Source organism: Poecile atricapillus, chromosome 11 (assembly GCF_030490865.1).
Source record: "Poecile atricapillus isolate bPoeAtr1 chromosome 11, bPoeAtr1.hap1, whole genome shotgun sequence".
Classification (NCBI taxonomy): domain Eukaryota; kingdom Metazoa; phylum Chordata; class Aves; order Passeriformes; family Paridae; genus Poecile; species Poecile atricapillus.
The window spans coordinates 15188853-15204614 of NC_081259.1; the positions used below are offsets into that span (position 1 = coordinate 15188853).

Sequence of the window (15762 nt, forward strand, 5' to 3'; positions counted from 1 at the left end):
GTGTTAAATTAATGTTAATTTTTAATGTACAAAAATCCTGATCAATCTCTTATTTTCTCTGATCACTACACTTGAATATTTGTTACACTCCTGGAGAATACATCTAGTAGTGGGCTGCATTTCCTCAACAGAGCTGCTATTTTCCACTACACAAAGCATTAAGACAATCTCTGGAGGCTGTCAAGAATATAATGCTTTTATAATAACATTATTATATCAACTAGGAGGATTTTTAAAAATACCAGTAGCATAAAAACATTTGGGGAAGTATGTATTTTGCCATTAACTCTTTCCTTACTTGAACATTTCTAATTTTAGGATCAAAATACTTTGAAGTTAAAAGTGACATAGTTGGAACATAGAGTATTCTTCTAACCCTTTAGGCATCACATTTAGCTAGCTAGTCACATTTACTGCCAGCTTTATTCTACTTTCAGTTTAGTGTTTTTCTTCCAAAATCGTGGACTCCACCTCCCTAGAGTTAGAGCAGCAGCCTTGCCTGTACCAGAGATCTCTTGATTCATTTTTCTTAGGCAATTCATCCATCTATTCTTTTATCATCAGTTTTAGAACAGAGTTCTGAAAACACATACAAAGTTATACAGAAAAGGATATTTAAAGTCAACATATAATTTAACTTAGATTAAATTTTAAGAGAAATTAATTAGTCTTCTTAATATTTTCCAAAAATCAATTATATCATCAGTGATGCTGGGGTATGGATTCAAAGTGTAATTCAAGAGAAAGGGATTGGTATGAACACCAAGAGATCGTAGAAATAAACTGAAATAAGAAATAAACCTTCCACACATCATGCAAGTATTAGTAAGTAAATGATGCCTGTGTACATTAGGTGGAAGAACAGAAATTAAATACCTGTGATTCTCGTATATCCTCAGTTCTTTTTAGCCTATTAGGATCATGATGAGATGTCTCTCAAAATCCCTTCCAAAGTGTTCTGATTTGCCTCTAATACATATTACTGTGGTCACTGCAAATTAAAAAAGCTAGACAAAGATAATTCAGTTTCATCAGCTCAGCTTCAAACCATAGTGACAAGCCATCTATTCATATTTATTTTCATTTTCCTATTCAGCTTCAGCTGCAGCCCAAATACACCACTATAAACTGTGAAACAGGAGTGTGGGGAACAAACAGTTCATAGTCTGCACAAAAGGACTAGAGCACCTTATTAAAAATAAATGCTAGTGCTTCAGTAATAAAAACACCTTTGATTGTATCAATAGTGTCACCTTTACTACATGAGTGGTGAAACTTGAAGGCTCTAAAATTGCTCTGAGGGATAATGATTAACACCTAGGTAGGTCTTAAACTATCAAACCCAGTGTTTTCTATTCTTGAATTGTTAGTTGCCATCTTGAGAAAGATTTTCTTGGCATCCAGAAATACAGGTATGGCAAGCAGTTAAAAGAAAATAAACCAGCTGCTGCCCTGCATAGAAAATCACTGATGTCACTAGTTACAGATAATAAAGGAAACACTGGCAAAAATCCACTACATTATACCCCAAACCACTACTGTTTACACTCTGTGCAGTGCAAAAATAACAGATGACATCCAATCATTGTTGTCCAGGTCTGCAAATCTGCATCCAATTTGATTATAGTGGATGACAAATGAGGATGCTACTTCCAATTTCAGCCAGCCTGATAGATTACAACTGCACTCCTGCAGCCCCAAAGCAGCATATTTTGTTTGTTCAGGACAAGCCTGATCTGAGATTTTTTTTTTTTTTCTCTATTTTTTCACCTTTCATTTAAGCTCAGGTGAATTTAAGCCTTTTCCTCAATATTCTGTAGCACCGAATGATGATATGATGCAGAGGAACTAGCTGAATAACGCAGTGAACGCTCTTCTCAACATGACTGTTGTATTTTCATCTGTCAGAAGTGAAGAAGTTGAGGAAGTTGAGGAAGGAGGCTTAGAACAATTGAGTAAAGAGAAGCAGAAATGGAGCATATGTATAAAGCAGTGTATCAGGAACAAGCAACACAGCCAGCTATGTCTTTAAAACCTATTTGCAACAGATCAATTAAGGAATTAATGCTTTTTTTTTGTGGAATTAGGAAGCTAATAGAGGAGGATGACTGACTAGAAAATTATAGGACACAAAAACACAGCAGTACAAAACATCAATGTGTAAACCAAATGAAAAAACTTTGTTCCAAAGCAGGAGCGCACACTGCAGGTACCTAACTCCTATTCTTACTATAAAATCAAAGTGTATCTTAAGGAAATCTGTTATTAATAGTGTCTTCCATGAAACTACACTAAATAAAAGCTAGTCAGAAGAGCAGAAAGTGACACATGATCAGTCCTTCATGGAAAATGTTCCTGTTCCAAAGATATATGAGCTGTTTATTAAAGGGAGATGCAAAGTCATGCAGGACAATCTAGTTCCTCTTGTCTCTCTGAGAAGATTTAAAGGACTTTTTCCATTTAAATGTAAAGGTGCTTCTGCAGTAACAATACTAAATGCTGCAGAATTAGCTTGTCTGGATCCACTGATCTGCACAGTAAATCCTAACTGGTGGAACAATGACAAAGCACAAGCCAAATTTGTGCAATGTTTTGTGAATCAACTGTGGCATTTTATCCCTTCTGAGATTACATGGGACATGCCCAAAGCTGCTTTCTTTCACAAGCACTGATCACCTGGATAGGTTTACAGTTTAGTACTCCTGAATCACTGAATTCCTAAATCATTTGATACACTGTTTAAGTCACTATTCTTCATCATATTTCTCCCACAAATAGCAAACTCTAAGAATAGTCTTGGCTAAAGATTATGGCAGTGAAACTGGATTAAAGGACTGTCAGTTTTTTCTGCCATCATCTCTATTAGATCCACAATGTCTGACAGAGATTTGCAGAATTAACTGCTGGCTGTGTCCATGCCTCATCCCAAAGCTAAGAGCCAATCCTAAGCCACCCTGTCCTTCACACAACTGTATGTCTCTGCTGCAGACATCAATTAAGGATGACACATTTACATCAGGCTATGTATGGCCCTATGACACTGCACAAGAATTCATTAGGAAGGAAAGTCTTATATTCTTATTTTTAAATTATGATTGTTTTAAAATAAAATCTAAAACCTAAAAGGAGTTTTAATGCAGAGCAGGCATGTTTTCACAAACGTAATTGGAGATATTCCTGGGGCAGAGATATTTGAAGCCCAGGTGAAAAGGCTCAAGAAGATCTCCTTTGGTGGAACACACACACCCCCAAATAGCAGAGATTCACTCATTCATTTTTTATCTTAAGAGGGCACATTCTTGTGTTTTTCTAGACTGCATTTGATAACTACATATAAGGCAATTATTGAAATCCATTAGTATTTCCTTATGGTCTTTTTCTGAAGCTTCTTCCTAGGAAGCAAGCCACAATTATTCTTAGGATGATCACTGGATGCAATTGCACCTACCAGTCTCTCAGAGCTATCACAGTATTATTTCAGATGTTCTTCCTGGCTGCAGTTACTGGGTTCTCTTTCCATTTCTTTTTAGTGAAGAATAAATTATAAGTCTGTTTTGTTTTAAATCAGACAGAGTTGGAAACAACATAATAAGATATGACAGGTTATAGCAGAAGTCAACTCCTGAGAATTCTCTTATTTCCCCATGCCAAATCTGAAGATGCCATAAACTCAAATCCTCTATGCCAGTCATAAAATTTTAATTAGCGAAACTAAAAATACTGGTACTATTTACCACTGTTCTTATTTATTTCTTAAACTGCTAGACTTAATAGTACTGAAACAGGTTGCCTATTGCAAAGGCTGCCACTAGTACAATTATAGTTTGTTTCAGCATACACGTGAGCATCCTGTTCAGCTTCATTACAATTAATCAGTAATCCAGTCTCTTGTTTCTCACTGCCAAATGATAAATTAACTACTAGCTACATTCATGGATGGAATATTAATTTATACAGTGCCCTGGGGTACTTCTGTGTGTAGTACAAGATGCCTCATGAACAAATCTCATTGAAAGCTTTAGTAGAACTATGAAACAAAACAAGAGTAAATCTAGTCAGGATCAGCTGCAACTATATGAAAACAGTAGAGATCTGTATCAGCAATTGTAGTAAACACCACGGAGACATAAAAAATGAAACATGGGCATTGCATGGAATAATGAATTCTTCTCTTAAATGCAAAAAATTGAGTACCTTTCCATGCAAAGAATACTTTCTGGAGGTTTGTGAAGAACACTTCATCTTTTTCAAGGTGAAATTATGTTGTCAGAGTATAGCACTGTATGTGTGTTGTGTAATGGGGAAATTTGCCAGTTCTGGAAGTGATTTTCTTCCCCAGTTGCTCTGCATTATCTGCTCAAGCTTCCCATTACATGCATGAGGACAGCAGATGGATCCAGAGGTTCTGCCTCCGGCCTTTCTTGTTTCAACATTCCTTACATGCTGCAGGCTTTATCTTGCAGAGTTTTTCAGCTTTCTAGTGCATGAAAATGACCTTTCCACAGGTGCAGAACTGATACACAACCGTTTGCCACTTCCATAGTCTTCTTTCTGGTTTATCTGCATTTTTCTAGTCTTTGAATATCAGAGAAGACTAAATATTAATTTCTGAATGGCAGAAGAAAGTTACATAAAATGCTATTAATCTGATGGTACTCCATAATACCAAACCATGCTTAAGATGCATTATATTACAAAATTACAGTATAACAGGATATACAATTTTTATTTAGTAGCTCTGAAAACATAATAATACTTCAATGGGGAAATTCTGTCCTCTGTTGGTTTTTCACAGTCCAAAGAAAACTGAATACAGGATGAGCTCTTGATAAGACTGTAGTGGAGCCTGCAGCCCCCTATAAAATGCTAGACTGCATTTTGAAAGCTCACAGCATCCCAGCTCAAAATTATCAGATCAAGGCATTTGGTCATTTGAGCACAAACTGCTTGAGTTTTGAGTGTACCAGCAATCCAGAATGACTCTCATAACACAAGAAATACAGCACAGGAAAATGCTTGCCAAAGAACAGGATGAAAACCACTGAGAAAGAAGCAGGGTTATTTTCAAATTTCTAGCATAATAATATTAATTATTATGAAGCTTTCTCTCACAGGGATTTTTTAATTCATCATTCTGAAGTCAATCACTGCACTATAAAAAAAACAATTTTAAGCTTTAATTGTAAAAGAATAGGCAACATATTTGAAAGCAGAATAGAGATTTAGCTAACTCAGGCATTTCAAGCAAGGCTCACATTTTGATGTCACCTTCTGTTCTCACATTTTAATGTTTCGAGCGTCCTGCTTTATGAGTGAGTTATCATTTATTGCACAGCAAATGTCCAAGAGCTCCTGTTCTCCCTGGACCTGGCAGTTCTGTCCCAGGTACGACAGGATTGGAAACTGGTACAATCTCCAGATCTAGACTTCTACAGGGAATAAAGGATTTATTTATCAAGCATAGTGCATGGAGCTGCTCCTGCAGGAGTATGAGTAGTTGGTCTGCATGAAGTGCAAGACTCCATATGAACCACAGCAAACACATTTACAGGCATTTGTCTGAGGTATCATGAGACAAACTTGATATGAGGCCCAGCCACTTCTTTGTTTACCACCTTTTCAAAGACTTATGGTCTTATTAGGCACACAGAGCACAGGTTTGACTTCTTCATTCCAGATGCAAGGTTTTTGGAAGGAAAAAGCATTGATATGGGCTTTTGAGCTTCTGCTGTTGTCCTTTTGGAAAGTTAATCACCAAACTTATCAGTGAAGGGCACAAGAAAACAGCATTCTTCATCAAACATGCATCAAACTAAGGGAGGGCTCCCAAGGTGACTCCTCCAACCTACCAGGTTAGCATTACCTATTCTATTTAAATTTAAAAACAAAACAAAACCCTGGACCTATCATATATCATATTGGTTGAATAAACACTGTTAGTTCATCTCAGACAAAATTAATTAAATTAATAACTGCTGGATGTTTCAAACATCCAGCCATCTGAAAACCAGTCTGAAGATGAGGATTTATAAATTGCAAATGAAAGAGCTAGTCCCCCGTGATATCAGGCAAATGAACAGCATGTTGGTAGATGTTAAATCCTAAAGCATAAATAATCTCCTTAAACCTACATCTGTGAAACCCAACAGTGAACTTACAAAAATATCTGTCCTTTATGCTCAACAGAATATCATTTAAGCAAACAAAAGATGAAAAACAGGATAGCCAAAATGCTCTTCACTATTGGATTGTTGGATATAGAGGACCTGGGTGGAATTGACCTGATTTGGCTGGAAAATAAAATAGCCTACCATCCTACAATTTGCAATGCAAATTATTTAATGCCATTAAAAAGAAGCAATCAGCTATGGATGGATCATCCACAGTAACCAGTATAATTTAAGTAATGATATCATCATTTATCCTCAGTTGGGGTCGGTGGAGTTTTACATTTAGGATGTTACAGTTCCTTTGAAGTCTAGCTCTCTTCAGCTTGGTTTTATGGTTGTACCAACAGAACTTTTGCTTTCCAAGAAAGTACCAAGCATTTACACAGCTGTTTAAATCTTCCAGCTGTAACATGCTCTGTATACTGAAAGACTAGGATCTTACAGGATCAGGAAGAGTAAGTTAGTAAGGTGAATATTTAAATAAAGCGTATTTCCTGTTCAATTTAAGGATCTATTTCCAGATGTTACTGTAGTGGCACACTAGGAAAGATGTAAATTGGGCTGATCCAGATTGAGTTTTCTGAGATGTAAACTGTCTCTACTATTGTACTGTCAATGCAAAGAATAACATTTGAAGAAAGTCTTCTCTTCACCAAGTCAGTGAAAAACACTTAACAAAATTTGTTACCTAATTTGACCTTTTCATGTAACAATCTGTATTTGGTTTGATATGATTTATGCACTCACATCTGTCTACCAAATCAATTTCCATCATTCTATTTTAAAGGAACCAAAGAGGTTATCTGCTTCATATTTATACCAGCATCCACAGATGTATGGCATTAAGGGTGGGGGGTTTCTGTTATCAAGTTGAAGAGCCAGAATGTCTTCATGTCCATATTTCTGTTCACATACATCCAGGACTGTAGCTCTATTTATATGCAAAGCAGCAAAACCTATGCTTGGTTACTCAGACACTCCAGCAATGACTGCCTATAATTTATAGACAGAAGATGACAAAGTGTCAGTTATGTAAAGAGCTTTGAGCAGATAAACAGACTAGTTGGTGCAGATTTCTATCTGTGAAATTGCAATACCAAAGACAGAGTTCTTTCATTTTGGAGAACTGAGCTAATTTTTTTCTTTCTTTTTCCCCTCAATATCTTCATTGCCTAAACAGAAGATTTCAAAGTTTCATTTCTTTTCTGATGCTACATAAAGTACAAACAATATCCATCTTGGATGAAATAAAATATGCAATAAGCCCACAGTTAAAGGATTCTTAGAAAAAATGTGACTTTGGCTATCTCAACTGTCTACTCTCTAGTTTGAAAAAGTTTTTCGGTAAAGGTGGAAAAACCCTTTCCAAGAAATCTGCAGGCAAAGTTCAAGTGAAATTCTCGGTTTAACAGACTTTCCTGTGCTGAAACAGGTGTCAACTGTGTTGTTTAAATTGCTCCATTTACAGCTAGGAAGGGAGGCATCATTAGATGTCTAGGCTCTAACGCAGAAGTCTTATCCCATTAGGTCCTAATGGCATGTAAAGAAGAAAAGAGGCATGTGGATCTTGTCTAATTGGAGAAGTTGCTGAAAACTGAAGAACTGAGCTTCATCAGACAAAGCAGGGGAACAAAGCAATCCCTTTGTTTACCCCTTATGTTTATTCCCTATCTTGAATGTTTCCAGTAACAAAATCAAGGGACCGAATATTTCTTAAAGGCTCTGACCATCTTTGGAAAAATGCATCTTGATTTTAGGTGAGTTCTGTAACAATGCAATAGAATCTGTAGGATTCAAACCTGATGCTGGAAGATGATACCCCATAAATTAATCACTTCTGAGCATAGTTCCCCTTACACATCAGCCTGCTGAATGTCTTAGGAAGGATTCATTTCCCCTTTGGACCTTCATGATGATAACTGAATGTTCATCTCACTTTTGCCAAGTCATTATAGGCAAGAGCAACTGTTATAAACGAAATGGTAGATCCTGCTCTCTACAGGTGTCTGATAAAGCTGAAGCATTGTCATTATGAAAATAAAAGTAAACAGAAATATTCCAGCAGAAATGGTAGAACAGATTGGCTTGAGCCTTTGGCAGCTCATACTATGTTATTTGTATTTTTTAGACTCTTGAATAATCTTGGACTGTGTGCATGCACTCCTTCGTGCTCATTAGCTTAATGAAAGCACAGGAAATGATAGCTGGCTATCTCTTCTTTGTCTTCTCTGCTTCTCCTGTGCTCTGCCAGAGAAAGGAACATTGAGAGTTCTAAGGTTCTATCAAAATCCTACCTATGTGGAGAGTTTAGCTGGCATTTGGGCTGATTTTGTTTTCCTTTTCCTCACACACAGGTACATAGACTTTCCCTATCAGTAACTGACAGGCTAAGCAGGCAGCAGTGCAGCACACAACAGGCAGAACACTAAAAACTTACTGTTAGACAGTATTCTAAAAAGTATTAATACAGCTTCAGCCATTCTCTTGGAGGAAGTGTACTCTGTGATTGAATAAGATGCAGTGTCAGCAGAGTTAATTAGAACTACAGTTGGCCTAAACAAGAGATTAGCTTTTGACTACATCTGGCTTAACTGCAGCATGTAAAATAATGCATCACACAGAAAAAACACTCTATGGAGCAGATCTGTTGGAGAAAAGGCACTAATCCTGCAGTGCAAGGTTGCTGTATGGCAAGGTTATAGCTGGGCAGCAATATGTAAAACACCTACACACAAGAAGCTTCATGCTCCATACCTGACACATTGACTAGCAAAGGACTAGGGGAATATTAATGAAATAAAATTCTCTAATATTCTAATACCTCTAGAAATAGATACATAAAAAAAACTAGTATGAAAACAAGAATTTCATTTCAGCATTTTATTTCATTTGTTGTAAGATAAAGTTTTGCATAATGTATTTAAATAAGTATGCATTTCCTAGGTTCTCAGTAAATGTACCTACGCACTTGGCTAACACTTTCAAGAATTAGCATTTTTCCTTTAAATATAAAATGGTTGAAAAATCACTAAGGCATCACATTAGTACATTGTGGGTCAGTCTATCTTGTAGTTATCTGTGAATTTTCCAATTCAGAACTCTGCATCTCTTATCACTAAACATGCAGTAAGTAGTTACTGAGGCAAGAATGTAAATGGCAGTATGAGTCTTGCCAATTTATTCAGTAATTTCATTATTTGTCCATAAATAGACTGGCTTGTCTTCAACTGATGCTCAAGGCAATAGGTATATAAATTTTGATATCTGGTTTAAAGTAATGTCTACAGTTGCATAAATATATAGATATATGACACGAAGTATTATGGCTGGCAGAATATGATGCTAATAATACTAATTACGTAACTGTCGTGCTCATCAGGAAAGTGAAATGTAGAGTAATTCATCTAACAACTGGAACAATGTCTATTTTTCTATCATTAGGGTAACTCTGTTTCACCTTTCTAAACTTATTATCAACAACATTAACTGAATTAACTGAACAACTACCCCACAACAGTCTCCTGGTGGTAACTAGAAGTTCCTGTGTTGCAGCAACAGGCAGCCACAGTCCTGCTGGGGCTGTGGGACATTCCCAGGGACAGGAGCACCGCAGGGAAGGCTGCAGCTTGCAGCAAAACTGAAGTCGAAAGATGCTTGAGCTGCTACCAGTCGAAATCAAAGGTCAACTTCCAGCCACTTAAAGATATGTCACAGTCCCTTAATAATAGAAATTGCCCACACTGTAAAACAACAACTATGTAAGGGTGTGTGAACCTCTCCTGAGCTCTCCCAATGGATTGACAGGCTCCTAAAAGGCTTCCCTGCAGGATCCAACTTTTTCCCATCCTATGTAGCCTAGCATTGCAGGGGTATCATCAACTCCTGATAGCAGCCCCTTTACCAGATGCAAACCCTGAACAGTCACATTATATATTCATTTCCATTCAATTCTTCATCTTGTATTTGCTATAGTAACAACTTTAAACTGGGGGCAAATAAATCCTAAATTATGTATGTTGTGGAAAAGTCCATTAACCAATATTTCATCATGTTAAATATTCTGTAGACACTCCTGCCACAAAGAGGTTAAAAATCTGTAAGTCTACATCTGAAAAATTAATAAAGAAGACTTTGGAGAGTTTGCTTAAAAAACAAACACCCCCCCACTCCCACCCTCAGTGACACAATACTAATAAAGAAAACAACAATGAAAATCATGTAATAACTGAAAAGCCATCCTTTTATAGTCTCCAAAGCAAAGAACTTTTTATCCACATGCAATTTATATTTATATATGCAAAATATTTAATATGTTAATCTACAAAGGTAATTATTTTTATCTTTATAGTTTAACCCAGCAAGAAGGTTAACAGCAAAATTCAACTAAATAACAGAACCAAATTAAGATTTTCCAGTTAGGTACATTTAAGTTATATTTTCCAAAAATTACAGACGTACCTATAATTCAGGTTTTCAATAGATGTTTGGTCTGCGCGCTATTGATTAAATCCAGTGTTTCACAATCTTTTGCTACCGTAATATGAGGTTATATTGGCCTGGTACCACTTTTTGACACTATTCTTTTCTTCTGTCAGATTAATTTAAACAGAAGATACCAAACTGTGAAGTCTATTTAGACAGGTCAGTCTTTTGAGCAAAGACAGTCTACTGCCGTCTTCTAAGTGCCTTCCACTGAGGGGTCCTAGACACTTGGTTGGCTCATAGGCTCCACTAAAATAGATTTTTTATTTTTTTTTTTTCCAATCACCTCCATTTCATTCAGGATGCCACTGTGTATGGTAAACTTCAAACCTTACTATTTAGGAATTTCTGTTTGAATTTGCCCCTTTTCTTGTCCTTACAATGCTTGAGGGTCCCTCAGGATGATCCTGTGACAAGGAGCTGGCATGCAGCTCAGGCACAGGAACCATCCCGGAGGAAGGAGGGACAAGGGCTGCCACAGGGTCAGCCTGAGGAGCTGCCAGTCAATGTGTCAGTGTGACAAACGTGGTGCAAGCTGTCAACCAGTCCGTGAGGGTCAACCTCCACTGGCAGCCAGTTAGTCACGAGTTTATCCAATGAGGACAGAGATAACATCTTAAATACAATATGGATTTCATCCTGTCAAGAAACAAGACTCATTGTGCCAAGGCATGGAGAGGGTAAGAAACTTAGAGCAGTAATAAACAGCTTTTGTTTCCTAACCTTCCAGTGGGATTTACCAACACTGTAACAGGTTACTGCATTAGTTAATTCCTATTTTAAACAGGAATATCATTGAACAGAGGAAAGTACGTGGACTGTTCACTGATAAAACAGCTGGTTCAGAAACTCTGGATGACATTTGGCTTGTTTATATTTATCATGAGTGGTTATAACAATGTTAAGTATCATCAGAAAGAAAACTGTTAACTCAAGCTTAGTTCATTCAAACAGATGCTGGTTGATATTAAGAAACATTTCTACTACAATTGCTGTAGCACTGCAAATCACAAGAACTCCAGAATTAAAGGTATCATATTGTCCACAAATATTTAAAGTGCAATACACTCATAGTTTCTTCATTCCTGGAGCCTGTTTGAGTTCAAAGCTGTGATTCTCACACACCAACAGCTGGAGCCTAAACCAAACCATGAAATACCATAAGAGTCCCAACACTAAAAAATGTTAACACATCTAAGTTAAATCAGTGTTGGCTCAAGTATAAGACCGGTATTTTACTGAATTGTGACTAAAAACTTTAAAACAATTATAGATATATGCACAGGAAGGAAAATAATACTGTTGCAAAGGTATAGTAGTGCTGTAATATATAATTCCCCTCCATTTTCCCCCCAAATCATTATTTGTTAGTTGGTGGGTCAGTTATAATGCATACAAATTGAATAATGGTGGACAAATACCAAATTAAACACATGCTGTACAGATCATTTAGTATCACTGCAGATGGGTGTGGAATAGATATGGAAAAACCTTAAGGTGGTCTCTTTCCAAGTACTGAAAACAAGCAGTATCACAACAGGTATCTTTTACTTGGTGAAAACTGAGACTTCTACCTACCACTGAAAATATAAAGGAAACCCCTTAATTATTAAAAATAAAAAACACACGAAAGCCAATCAACCAAACAACAAAATAAGCAAAACAAAAATTCCCATCAACACAACTGAATTAAAGGCACGTTCCTGATACTACACAAATATTTTCAAGGCAACTCTTCAATCAACAAAGCCAGTTAACCAGAAATTAAAAATTCTGCCACCAAGAACCATCATAATCCTGGAATCAGCAATACAATGCAAATCACTATTTAGTAGGAAGCATTCCGTTCCAGTGCTCATTTTATGTCTCTAATGCAGCTCTGAGCATGGAATTTCTAGTCACCAACAGAATTCCTTCCCTTTCATTCATCTAGTATGCAACAGCTCTTATCTCCTGGGCCATAACATGTCAAATACTTCTACATAATTAAAGCCACACTGATTGACTGGCTAAGAATATCACAGGGATAAGTTTCTTTTTAAAGCTGCCTTATCTGTAATCAAGAGTTGTCTTCCAGTAACACAAGATTTTGTTCCTAAAGGACATTTCATATATATCTACACACATACATATATAGAAATAATGTTCCTTTCTCCTCCACAATACATCAGTAACAAGAAAATATCATCATACTCTGATTCCCCTTTGTTGTGTTAAATTGGAAAGGACAAAAGATGACAAGAGGCACTTAGTAAGGTAGGCAAAATGCATATTTTTTAAGTATGGAAACTATAATCAATATTTCTCCTTTGAGATAAACCTTTATTGCACTCCCAAACAGAAGCTTTTCATATTTCATTGGTTCATGCATATCTTAGATTTGTTGTGATGATGTGGTTTATTTTAGGAAAAAAAATTAAAATCTGTAGAGGCCAAAAAACCATGAACAAATTGATGATGAGGCTTATGTCTTGTCAGGTTATTTTATATTTTAATGTACTGTTAACAGTTCATTTTTTTTAAATACAAATCTGACGGCAAATTTAAATATCAAGGCAAGCAATCTGGTAGCATGGCAACAACGTGCTATGCTGCATAGTAAGAATTTGGAGCCATGCAAGTCTGCTTCTTTCCTATACTGGATCATTTTATAAGAGCAGAAATATTTCTGTTCTTTGTGAAAATGCCTTCACGATTATTCATCTATCAGTAGCTGTAGTGGTCTTTGAAACTCAAGATAGCACAGCAACCCTGTGAAACCTGGTACCAGTCAGAATGGCCATCCTTACCAGACACAAAAGTTGTAGGTTAGAGGAAGAACAAAAAAACAAAAAACAAAAACCAACCAACCAACCAAAACAACAACAACAACAACAAAGTTATGCTTAGTAACAGTGTTTAAATACAAGATTTCATTCCCAGGTGAGAGATTTAGTATGGATTTGAAGACCATAGCAGTTCTGAAGCAATCTTGCTTCTGGCATGAGAAACAAGCAACACTCCCCCTGATGTGTTGAAAAGGCATCTCTCGGCTTTCAGAATATGAGTTTTGAGATTTATTTTAAGATTTGACTAAACCAAAAGGGTGCACTTGCCCTTGCACTGAAATAATTTTTTGTGGTAGCTTGTATCAACGCTTCTTGAGAGGAACATCAATTTATTGATACCATTTCACTCTTGGCAACTGGGAAAAAAATTAAAATCCTATGTCACTCTTGAACAGAATCTGGTCTGTGGAACACTCATTCTCTTCAGTTAATTCAGTAACTCAGGCATATTTTACCATGTTTCTGGAGCAGGAAAAGTCAAAGTTAACTAACACTTCTGTTCTTCTGATCTTGAAGGGCACACTGGGTGACAGAGTCCACCCAAGCACCTTTGTTTCTGGGTAATGGATGAAGGCAGTAAAGATGTGGATGGCATTGAGGGAATATTTTCTTTATTATTCTTCCCATAAAGATCAGCTACTTCACTGAACCTGAACAGTGAATGCCAAACACAGCTACTCCTTCTCCAAGGTTCTTACAATACTGCTTAGTTTGATGCAGTCCCTATGGAAGTTGTGCTTCTCACCACACATTCCCATGTTACATAATGTCCCTTGGCATTTTGGACACCAGTGGTCAAATCTAGGCTTGCACCCTCACCAGAACACTCATGGTCAGTACTACAGAACTATTATTTGGGTGAGCTGCGTGTTGCTGGTTTTGTACATTTAAGATAGAAAGAAGTAAACGTGCCTGCTATGACCATATTACGAATTCTTAGCTATCTCTAACCTCTGTACTCAGGTGAAAGACTTCTAAATCTTTCTTTCTTACACTTAATCTTCATTAAATTAATAAATAAAATAAATCTTACACTAAATCTTCAAGAGTCAGATCCTGTGAACACTTAACAAAAAGGTAGAATATATACACAAGAAAAATTTGCAAGGTCAGGTCTCTCTTGGAGAATATTTCAGAAATAAAATGGATTTCCAAATCCTCTGCAAAATGATAAGGGTTACTGTACAATTGACTTGGGAAGTGGAATTTATGCAAAGGTTGTAGATGAGAAGTGCATCTGTGAAAAGCATCTCTCAGAAAGTAAAGGGTACGACAGCAATCTGGAAATAATGCAAACTGGTGATATGCTCACAAATATTCCTAATAACAATGCACAAAACAAAGCTCAAAAACTCCATTCAATTAATATAATGGAAGTATTCAATTTGCCTTTTAAGAAACAAAGAAATAACAAATTTCTATGTGGCTGAATCTTCATTATTAAGCCTGTAACTAGGAGGACTATTTTCTGAAGGAAACTTCATCTTAGTAATTCAAACCAGACAACTATCCCAAGATACTCCTCATGCAGCTCCCACTGGAAGCCTGGGTTGGTATCAGTGCATGTCTGCATTGCAGAAGTACTATTTGAAAATCCTTATCTAGACTGCAAACCTCTCATTGTTATAACTGAAGTATATTTTGTCAACTTTGCCTACTTTCCTTTCCTCTTCATTTCCTTCTATTTCAAAAGAAAATGGTCCCTTCATGCATGAATATACTTCAGAGTATGCATCTCCAGCAGTATTTCACTAAACCTTGTTATCTGAGAACAACAACATTTTTCCCTTGTCATCCCTACCTACAGGGCTTCTAGTTCTTCCTCTTTAGCTTAGGTGGAAGCACCTATTAATCCCAGAGTTTTCCATACCAGTCTTTCCTCAGCTCTAATTTACTCCTCTTGAAGTGCAAATCACCTTCCTCTGCTGCAGCATGTGAATGAAGACAGTAAGTACTGCAATAGAAAAGGAGAGAAATGTCATGTACTCAAGTGACAGTGCATTTGCCTACCAACATCAGAAATAAACAGTTCAATCCATACATTTTTTACCAGCTGTGCAAGGCCTTCCTTCCAATAAATAGTATTGTTAGCCAAGATAAGACCTAAGACCTTCAAACAAAACTGAGAATTTGAATGGAAGTCCTCTTCTCATGGATGCCATGACAAAGCTTAAGTGGTGCATGTTCAGCTCCTGCAGACAGCAAAAGCCTAAAGCACTACACACTTCACCAATCACATGGTGCTGTCTTGAGATGCTTTTCATGCAGCTCTCGTGGGTCCT

General features: G+C 36.7%; 1 protein-coding gene across 3 annotated transcripts in view; it reads right to left on the reverse strand.

The window, feature by feature from the left end:
* Window positions 1-15762, reverse strand: part of APBA2 (amyloid beta precursor protein binding family A member 2) — an 89089-nt gene that overhangs the window by 69512 nt on the left and 3815 nt on the right. For all 3 annotated transcript variants that reach the window (XR_009278428.1, XM_058846766.1, XM_058846765.1), the window contains exon 2: window positions 15351-15434. The gene's annotated coding sequence lies outside the window, so the exon portion shown is untranslated. The remainder of the gene's footprint in view (window positions 1-15350; window positions 15435-15762) is intronic.